At 39.7% G+C, this 8,968-nt stretch overlaps 1 long non-coding RNA gene across 1 annotated transcript in view; it reads right to left on the bottom strand.

Moving 5' to 3' along the window:
- Window positions 1-7,791: 7,791 nt before the first annotated feature.
- The window catches only part of LOC143417009 (uncharacterized), a 4,643-nt gene continuing 3,466 nt past the window's right edge, over window positions 7,792-8,968 (bottom strand). Inside the window, exons 2-3 of the long non-coding RNA XR_013097494.1 lie at window positions 8,738-8,823; window positions 7,792-8,108 (exon numbers count right to left, since the gene is read on the bottom strand). This is a non-coding gene — a long non-coding RNA (uncharacterized LOC143417009). The remainder of the gene's footprint in view (window positions 8,109-8,737; window positions 8,824-8,968) is intronic.

The raw sequence follows: 8,968 nt of genomic DNA, 5'->3' as shown, positions 1-8,968 counted from the left end.
TTTTTAAAAAAAAAATTATGTTCTTCTAAATGTTAAGAAGTACATTCATCATTGGATGCACATGTGGTGTTTTATAACCACATTCTTTTACCTAATGAAATCATGTTAACCCAAATGTTACCAAATTACCTCAAATCTGGTGTGATCCTGGGGAATCAAAACACACTTATCTTTACTTCATATATATATATATATATATATATATATATATATATATATATATATATATATATATATATATATTAGTTAATTTCCATGACATGAAATAAAATATATATATTCATATTAAATATCTCAAAAATGAAGTGAAATAACATTTCCAAGGTGGGCGGAAACAGTAAACCAGAGCACATTGTGCTGTTTTGGACATGTCCTGCTGCATGAGCTGTTACTCATGGGTCTGGTCAGGAGAGCAGCTACTGTGTGCGCGACTGCGGGCTGTAATAATTCCTGCCTCAGGTTCAAGGAACAAGTTATACCAGAGGACTGAAGAATTAAACAGCAAGCAGATGTTTTTTGGGAAACAGAGGAAGAAAAACAGCAAAAGCCAAAAGCACAGTGAGTGCAACTGAGTCACCAATCTCCCCTGTTTGAAAAAAGCCTCTGAATTCTTTCCACATGTGCAACAGCGCCAAAGCGTGGAGACTTGAAACACCAGAGAGTTTCAAGCGGCGAGCCTTAAAGTGTTACTTAACATCAACTTCCATATTCACTGCTGTGCAACAGGTTTCCTGAATGTGCACTCATGCATTTTCGGGAGGATGATCCTGGTGTAAAAGAACGCATAAATATTTGAAAGAGAGAAACATTTACTCCATAGAGTGGTGCATTTTGGGTATGACTTAATTTCTTGGGTTGTTATATCTCTGTCAGATTTATGAGCTGTCTCTGTCAAAGCCCCTGGAAGGCTGCCTGGCTTATATCATCTCTTCTTTGCTCACTGTCTCTGTTTTCCATACATAAGATCTATTTTGCAGCAAAGATTTATCCCTCACACTGGTTGTTTTCATAACGATTTCTTTGTTCCCAGAATGATTTGTATTTGAAAGCTCAGTTGGATACCTCATAATCTCTGAAAGCTGGAACTGCTGCAACTGTTTTCTAAAGTATGATTGGTTTAATTTAGTGTCTGTCATCTTTTTCCACTGATATCAAAACAACACTTTCTTACACAAAGGAATACAGTTGAAAGCAAGACGGAGGGATGTGGAACATCTTCATTGCATTATATCCTAACAAACCTGTAGTTATCAAAAAAGCCCACAGATTTAGATCACCTAAACAAGTATGTACGCCTTGATGTATGCACTGCACAATATTGTAAAATATAAAATGTTGAGCTTTCCTAAACAGTGTTTGCAGTTTTTTCACTTGTATTTTTATTCCCAAGAGTTTGTGAGAAGACGTGGAAGTTGTTATGCAGAAGTTCATGCTGCAGACAGTCAGTGGATGAAGACAGTTGAGCAACATAATCTAAGGTTGTCAGCATTCTCAATGATCCTCGTCATTGCTCACGTCTGAATCAGTCAGAATTTTCTGCACAGGATGCGAAGAGCTGCTGCACTGCTGGGAACAAATGTTAGAGGTTGGTGAGGAGGGATGGTGGTTGTGAATGCAAACTGTGACGAAGCACTTACCAAAGATTCCACAACACACTGCTACAAAGCAAAGTTACTGTGGAAACCAGATTGGGTTGGGTCATTTAAAGAGTGACAGTGAGGGTTGGATTTGACATGTGAGGGGTACTAATAACTTCGCTTCATTGCCTGAATTATATGTTGAGTCACACAAGAAAGTCACACGCCCGTGAAATGAGCTAACTTCATGGTCAGGAGTCCAGAGGAGCAAAGAGACCAGGCAAAATGTTGGACACATCACAAAAAGCAACTGAGTTTATAAGCAAATGACAACTTAAATGCAATTTTGTCAGCCTTCTGGATGCTACAATGGCTTTTTTTTCTAATGCTTTCTCATTCTTACTTTTTCAACTTCAAGGCTGAAAAATGCCAACATGCCAGAATCTGTCCGAAAAAGTTGACTTTTGGGGGATTTCTTTACCTGGCTGTTAGGGCTTGCATCAAGACATGCCACAATCTAGTTTCTCAAGTGGTTACTGGAGACTCACTCCTAAAGTGAGTCACCCCCATAGACTCTTATGTGAAGATTTTCAGCTTTACACCAAAAAAAATTCAATTATAAAAACATGTATAGGTAGCTATAACTGATAGCTGTTTACTGTGTTTCACCTAAGCTGGTGGAAAACAAGGAACTTGGCCACTTAGCTTTGTTGGTAGTTAGTTAGCAAGTATGCTAACATTAATGCTAAAGTATTTGCTAACTTAGCAAGGTGCATTTATCATTTGTCATTCATTCATTTTTGTCACTAAGTTAGCAAGCACGCTAGCATAAATGACAAATATCAACCAATAACAACCTATAATGCTAATAACACTCTGCTTAAAGGGGGCAAAAAAGAATCAGACTATTGTGCTCAAAGGCGCTAAAAGTGAGGGAAGCTCTTGACAGCTTTGACAAAGAAGGTCTAAGAAGTGGACCCAATCTGTCAACCCAATTTGGGCTTTGACAGTCAGGAAAAATTCGATGGATTAATGAATTTTAAAATACTGGAACCTGCATAACAGATGCCATTTATATGTAAGCAGTTTGTATTTGGTGATGAATGTTTAGGGTCTGTTTCAATCTAAGAGCAGCGTTCTGCTACTCTCACTAAAATATTAACTATCACCTCCCCTTCTCCAGACAGCTGTGTTTCCTCAGGCCAGACACCGTTTATACAACAATTCCAACTTAATCCTATCTGTACCGCCATTTGCAGGGCAGCAGTCTTTCCTGATAGCTCTCTTTCGAGCGTGGAAACCTTTTCTGTGTTTTTTACACTATGACATCAGATGTAAATAAGGACACCGTTAACAGGGCAGCAAATGTCTGTTTCCATTTCGGCAGTGAGTTGGTGTCTTTGTGTGAGAGAGTAAGAGACAAACTGGGCCTGATCAAGAGGACCTGTGGTCTTCTTTAACCTGTGTCCTCATGCACGCCATCCACAGCCAGGCCAATGTGAATCACTCCACGTAGAAAGGAGAAGCTGACTTCCTTTGGGGTTAATTTGCCCAGACTGTGCCCGTTATTTTAATAAGGCTGATGGGAAAAGTCTGCATCTTGTTTACCCACTGGAGTGAAAAAATAGCCACTTTGTTAGGGTTGCAAGAATGAGCTTCACAGACAGGCACAGAATTTGTGACCCATGCGAAAGTGTCTGTCCCTTTTCCTGTTGTCACACCAGCTAATAGTGATTAATTTGTTCATCACATTAATGAACTCGTGATTCTGCCGCCACTGAAAAGGTGATGATCTTCACATGGACAGGGCACATTTCCAAAAGACTTGCAGGAAGCCCTAAAGGCAGCGAGGTAGAGAGTCACTCAAGCCTGACCAGTTACTCACACTGTTTGGTGTGTGTCTGCAATGTGCGTTTGTGTGCGCACCGCTTGCCGCAGCTTGCTTGCTTCGTCATCTCTCATGGAGAAGGAGGTCCTCAGAAGATGCTGGAGGAAGCAGACAAAGAAGTGCTTTGAGTGGTCAGGACTTTTACTGACCTCCTGGAAAAGTGTCTGAACAGACCAAGAAAGATTCAGATGTGCTGCTGAGACAGAAAAAAAAACACACACAAACACACACAGGCAAACACAAGGATGGCATTGTTGCTAATGAGTAAATATAGTTATTCCATTCTGCAATAAAAGCTCATTTTGCTCAAATGCTGATTGTTTTACTTTTAAAACCTTTAGATTTCCACTATTTTCTGTTTCACAATGTGTTTTACTAGTCATAGGGTTTTATTTTCTAAATCGGAGTAGGCCAGTGGTGCATACATAACATTCAGCACCTTAGAGTGATCCAGGTTTCCTGTCTGCATCCTGAAGCTTTCCACATCCACCACGTAAAGCCTTTTCCCAGTGTGAGCCCCACAGGGCAGCCAAAGGAAGGTTTGCAGTACCTTCATAAGTTAAAAACAAAGTATTTCAATCTTATCAGATCTCTTTCCTCTGTGTGTTTTCTCATTGTCTGCTCTCTGCCTATGTTCATTTTAATGCATAAAGATGACTATTCCCTCAACTTTGTGTGCAATAAATACCCAACATCAAGGATTTTTTTTCAGCTGTACCATGATGATGCAAACACACTTTCCAATCCTGTTAGGGGAAATGTCATTAACTGTGTTCCTTTTCTTAAGCATCACCATTAGTCACTCTCCTGTCTAGACAGCGGGGACATGCCAGCTCACCTGGGGCCGTATGGCGAAGCAGGACTACCTGCTTTATCCCAGGTGAAGTCAGCCTACGTAGGAAAATGTACGACATACATCATGATATAACATGCAGCACTGTGGCTCATAACATTATCAGCTCACAGAAACAAGTACAACCAGTGGAAGGTATGTCTGTTTGGCGTTTGCATGCTCTCACCTTGTCTGTTCTGGTATCCATCAAAACCATGACAGGTAAATTGGCCTGTTAAGTGCCCCTGACCAAGGCATACGCTCAGTGCTGGAGCTGTTCTCCATGACTGCCCACTGCTCCAAAAACTTGGCTTACAAGTCTGGTTAAAACTTTACATACACTCGCCATGGGCATGAATGTCATGGTAATTTTGGGCTTTTGATAAATTCTTTGAACTGTTCTTTTTTCCAAGTGGAGTGATTGTACATTTACTTTCATGACCTTAAAAATAAGAATCGAGTGAACAAGTTAATTTAGGGGGGATCCACACAGGATCAAAACTATACATACAGGCTCAAATATAATAATATTTGGTTAAATGCCCTTTAGGAAGTTGCAACTCAATCAAACACTTTGGTAGCCATCAACAAGCTTCTGGCAAAATTTATAAATTCAGAAATGGTAGAGTTCATTCAAGTTAGTTGGTTGGCTTTGCAACATAGTCTACAAATTTTCAATAGGTCTGAGGTCAAGAACATAATTCCAAAGGCCTAATGTTAGCCTGCCTTTTCCATTTCAAAAAGCACGAGTTTTTATGTGTGCTTGGGATCATTGTCCTGTTAGAAAACCCAACTCTGTCCAAGTTTTAACCGTCTCATGCTGATTTGGCATGAAGTTGAAAATTTTTCTTTTGTTTCTTTTTTTTTTTTGCCTGTCCCATTTGGTTCTTTAGCCGTCAGAATTGTTGTCTGAAGACCAACAAGGATACCCAATGGATTTATTTTGCCAATGGCAAAATAAATCCATTGGGTATTGGTCCATAAATCCATGGACCAATACGGCAGTGGCATTGCCGTATTGGTCCATGGATTTACAAGCAAAAAAAACCCAAAGCAACATACTAAACACAACACCATCGCATTAATCTAGCTAAGTGTAAACAGCAGTAAATACTAAATATTCAATGTTGTTGTGCAGCACGCAGGAAAGTTGAAAAAATTTTCAAGGTATGCCTTCTTCATTATACCATCCAGTTTGTGCAAGGACCAGTACTACTGGCAGCAAGACAGTCCCAGAGCATGAGGCTTCCACCGCCATCTTTGACCATGTATGGTGATTTTAAGATTGAAAAGCCTCGCCTTTACTCTTGCAGACAAACCCCTTGTTATTGTGGGCAACTGCAAATTTCAGTCAATTTCAAATGTGTCAATCAAAGTTTGTGTCTTTTTCCAGACCTTGGCCAAGTGGTGACACATCAGAATACCTTGTACTTTTGGCAAATAAAAACTACCAGGTATCCTTGGCCTTGTCAAGTTAAAAGATACTGTAGAACCTTCAGCAGCACTTGTTAAAAGACTGAAACTAGTGCATATATATTTGAGCCTCTATGTCTACTCCTTACCCTAGATTAGAGAAAATTCTAAATAAATTGACATTTCTGCACCCAAGGATCAAAAACTGGACTAGTTTGAAGTAATCTTACTTTTCTGACTCTTTACTACTCTCCCAGAGGATGTTATACAACCTCCCTGATCCACCCAAGCACTTTCTTCTATGCTTCAAGTGCTTTCTATGTAGTATTCACACTCCAATGAATGCATCAGAGAGTTAGTATCCCAAGGATATTTGGCACACAGTCTGGGGCAGCCAGGGATCGAACCACCAACCCTTCTGATCAGCAGCTGACCTGCTCTACCTCCTGAGCTACAGCCATGTCTCACATTGTGCAGACACACAGTGTTTGCATTCTGTTTTGACACCACTACTTGAAATAATTCACTGGCTTCCATATCTGCAGTGCCAGCGTGGGCTGCTTGATTCAGAGATGTTAAAGAGAGGTGAGAGCAGAAAGGGTGTGGATGAGCAGTCTGCTGTAGTTGGTGAGTGAAGCTTGGATCACAGTTCACACCCACACAGTGATTTTACCAGTGGCTAACAGTGGGGATATAATGGCATCTCTTCAGCTTTGGTAGGGTCATGAGGATGTTAGGACTGTAAACTGTGACCTCTCATGCAAAGAGAATCACAATCCTATTTCTAAACCAGAAAGTCAATATTAAAGGAGTAAGCAAACTCGGATTTGGTCAGTTCTACATTTCTATTGCATTTATTTCCACCACTTTTGAACGTCTTTCTTCTACAGTATTTGGATATGGCATCTAGGGTAGTGTTAAACTAGAAGAATTATGGCTGTGAGCTATGGTTTAGGTGAGCTTGGTTAATGTTAGTGCATTATGCACAGAGAAAGTTTGTGATTAAGGGAAATTAGAAGGTGCCTTCGAAGATAGAGGCTTATCCACCATCCCAGCCTCCACCCTTCTGCTTTTTAATTGGATTCTTAAAGGAATTATGTATTTAATATTTAATTGTTTATCAACACAAGGAACAGTGTTAAACACCAACTACAAATTGCCCCTGTTACCTTTTTTTAGTCTGAATTGCTTTCAGTAATTAGAGTAGAAACTGGAATCATTTGAGGGGAAAACTTTCCACAAAGAACTACTAAAGCAGACGGCAAGATTGTTCACATTTCCCTGAAGTGGTTCAAGTCCCATTTATAGAGCAGAAAGTAATTTGTCCCATGTTTTGTCTAACTTACACATTCAAAAGGAATATGACGTAAAGCAATCTCCCAGGCTTTTATTCTTGTAATTTCGTTACGTCAAATAGTTCAAAGAACACTCTGAAATCTCATGTTCTTAATGTGTGATTTATCATGAATGCAACAATAAGGTTCTAAGGACTATACCTTATCACTATCAAGATAATGATAAGGTATCAGGTGATGAACACATAATTTCTTTCCATAATAGCTTAATGGGATGTTGGAGGTGGAAGGAAATGTGTTATTTATTTATTGATTGATTTGTTATGATATTGTTGATTTGTTAGGATTAAATGTCCTGCCAGCGATTCACCTGATGTTATAAGCTTTCATCACAAAAAAGCAACATTATGAAAGCTGGTAGATACTTAAGATTTCACCAAGTGCATCTTGGTCTGCTGTACGTTTCACGTTTGCTTTGTGGGGCAGTCATGCTGCATGTAAGTTTATTATAAACTTGTTTTTGAGTCAGGGATTTCTTTGCAGTTTCAAATTATTTGTATTGTGATTTCAACTTACTGTTACTTATAATTATGCATGTAATTTTTGGAAATGTGCTTTTGTGAATACTTTTAAGAAATTATCGGTCCATATTTTAAGAAGAGGGTAAGTTTGTTTGAAGATGTTGGTACTAACAACAGTATTAACAATATTTGCTGAGCGGGCTTAAGACCACCATTTCATCCATTTCGTACATTTGTGTGGCAACTACATTCCCGGGGAAACAGTAATGATAACTGTAGTGATTTAGTGATCCGAAAGTTGATTCTGAGTTTATATTTGGAAGTATTAAATCAAAGAAAACTGGATTTACTGGATTCGCTTCGGAAGAACTGGGCATGATTTATTGACATAAAAAATTCATCAGTTTAAAAAATTAAACTGATGATCCATCACATCAGAACAGAATCCCAGCGGTGACAGGAATTAGGACAACACCCTCAAAGTATAGGCGCTAGTGGTGGTGAAGATGAAGAAAGAGACCTGGATGGCGCTCTGAGTGACCAGGGTGAAGCGGAGAGGAGGTGGGTTCAACAAATGAGAGCCTGAAAGGGAAAATGACAGAAGAGCAGAGAGATTTAAAGTATACAGAGTGGAGGCTGATTGGCTGAAACAAGGGGGGAAAGAAAATTATAGTCAAAGTGATGTAAACAATCTCACAAGCTTCTTTTTTTCAGCCACATAAGTTGCCCCTTTCTGACATTTAAATCCATCTATCCATTTTCTTCATCTTATCCTATTATGGGTTGTGGGGGAGCTGAAGCCTATCACTGCTGTCGTAAGGTGCAACCTGGACAGGCTGCCAGTCTGCCACAGAGCTAACACAGAGAGACAGAAAATCATTCATGCTCACATTCAAAATTTGGAGTCACCAGTTAACCTAACATGCATGTCTTTGGACTGTGTGAGGAAGGAAGGAGGAACCCACGCAGACACATGCCAGGAAAAGTGTTCGACCTAAATGGTCCTTCAGACCATCAATGGTTCAAATAGCGCTAAAGCAAACAGAAAGTGATGACGCAGTAGCAGCAGCATCATCAGGGAATAATTTAATGTGGGCGAGATATCATTCCACCTTTTCGTGTTTTATCCCTCCTTGTTTTGTTTTTTTTGTTGTTGTTGTTTTTTTGCCAATTTCACCATCCCCCACTCTCCTCTTCCCTTCTTCACTTACCTTTTTTGGTCTCAGTCTGAGTATTCCTCTCCATTTGGCTTCACTGACTGCACCGCTCCTCTGACCATTTGCCGTAGTGCTGTTGTCTGAAGGAAATGCCAGAATGTTTTACTGTCTGTGGCACAGAGACCCAAACTCTTTAACCACAACACACTGAGCTCACAGAATGTTTTGTACTTGAATGTGACTATTAGTTGGTTTACCGGAGCACATTTTCTGATGTCCTAAATA

The sequence above is a fragment of the Maylandia zebra genome, linkage group LG1 (genome assembly GCF_041146795.1).
Source record: "Maylandia zebra isolate NMK-2024a linkage group LG1, Mzebra_GT3a, whole genome shotgun sequence".
In the NCBI taxonomy this organism is placed as follows: Eukaryota; Metazoa; Chordata; class Actinopteri; order Cichliformes; family Cichlidae; genus Maylandia; species Maylandia zebra.
Note: the sequence above shows the minus strand (reverse complement) of the source record. Positions and strands in the feature narration are given on the sequence as shown.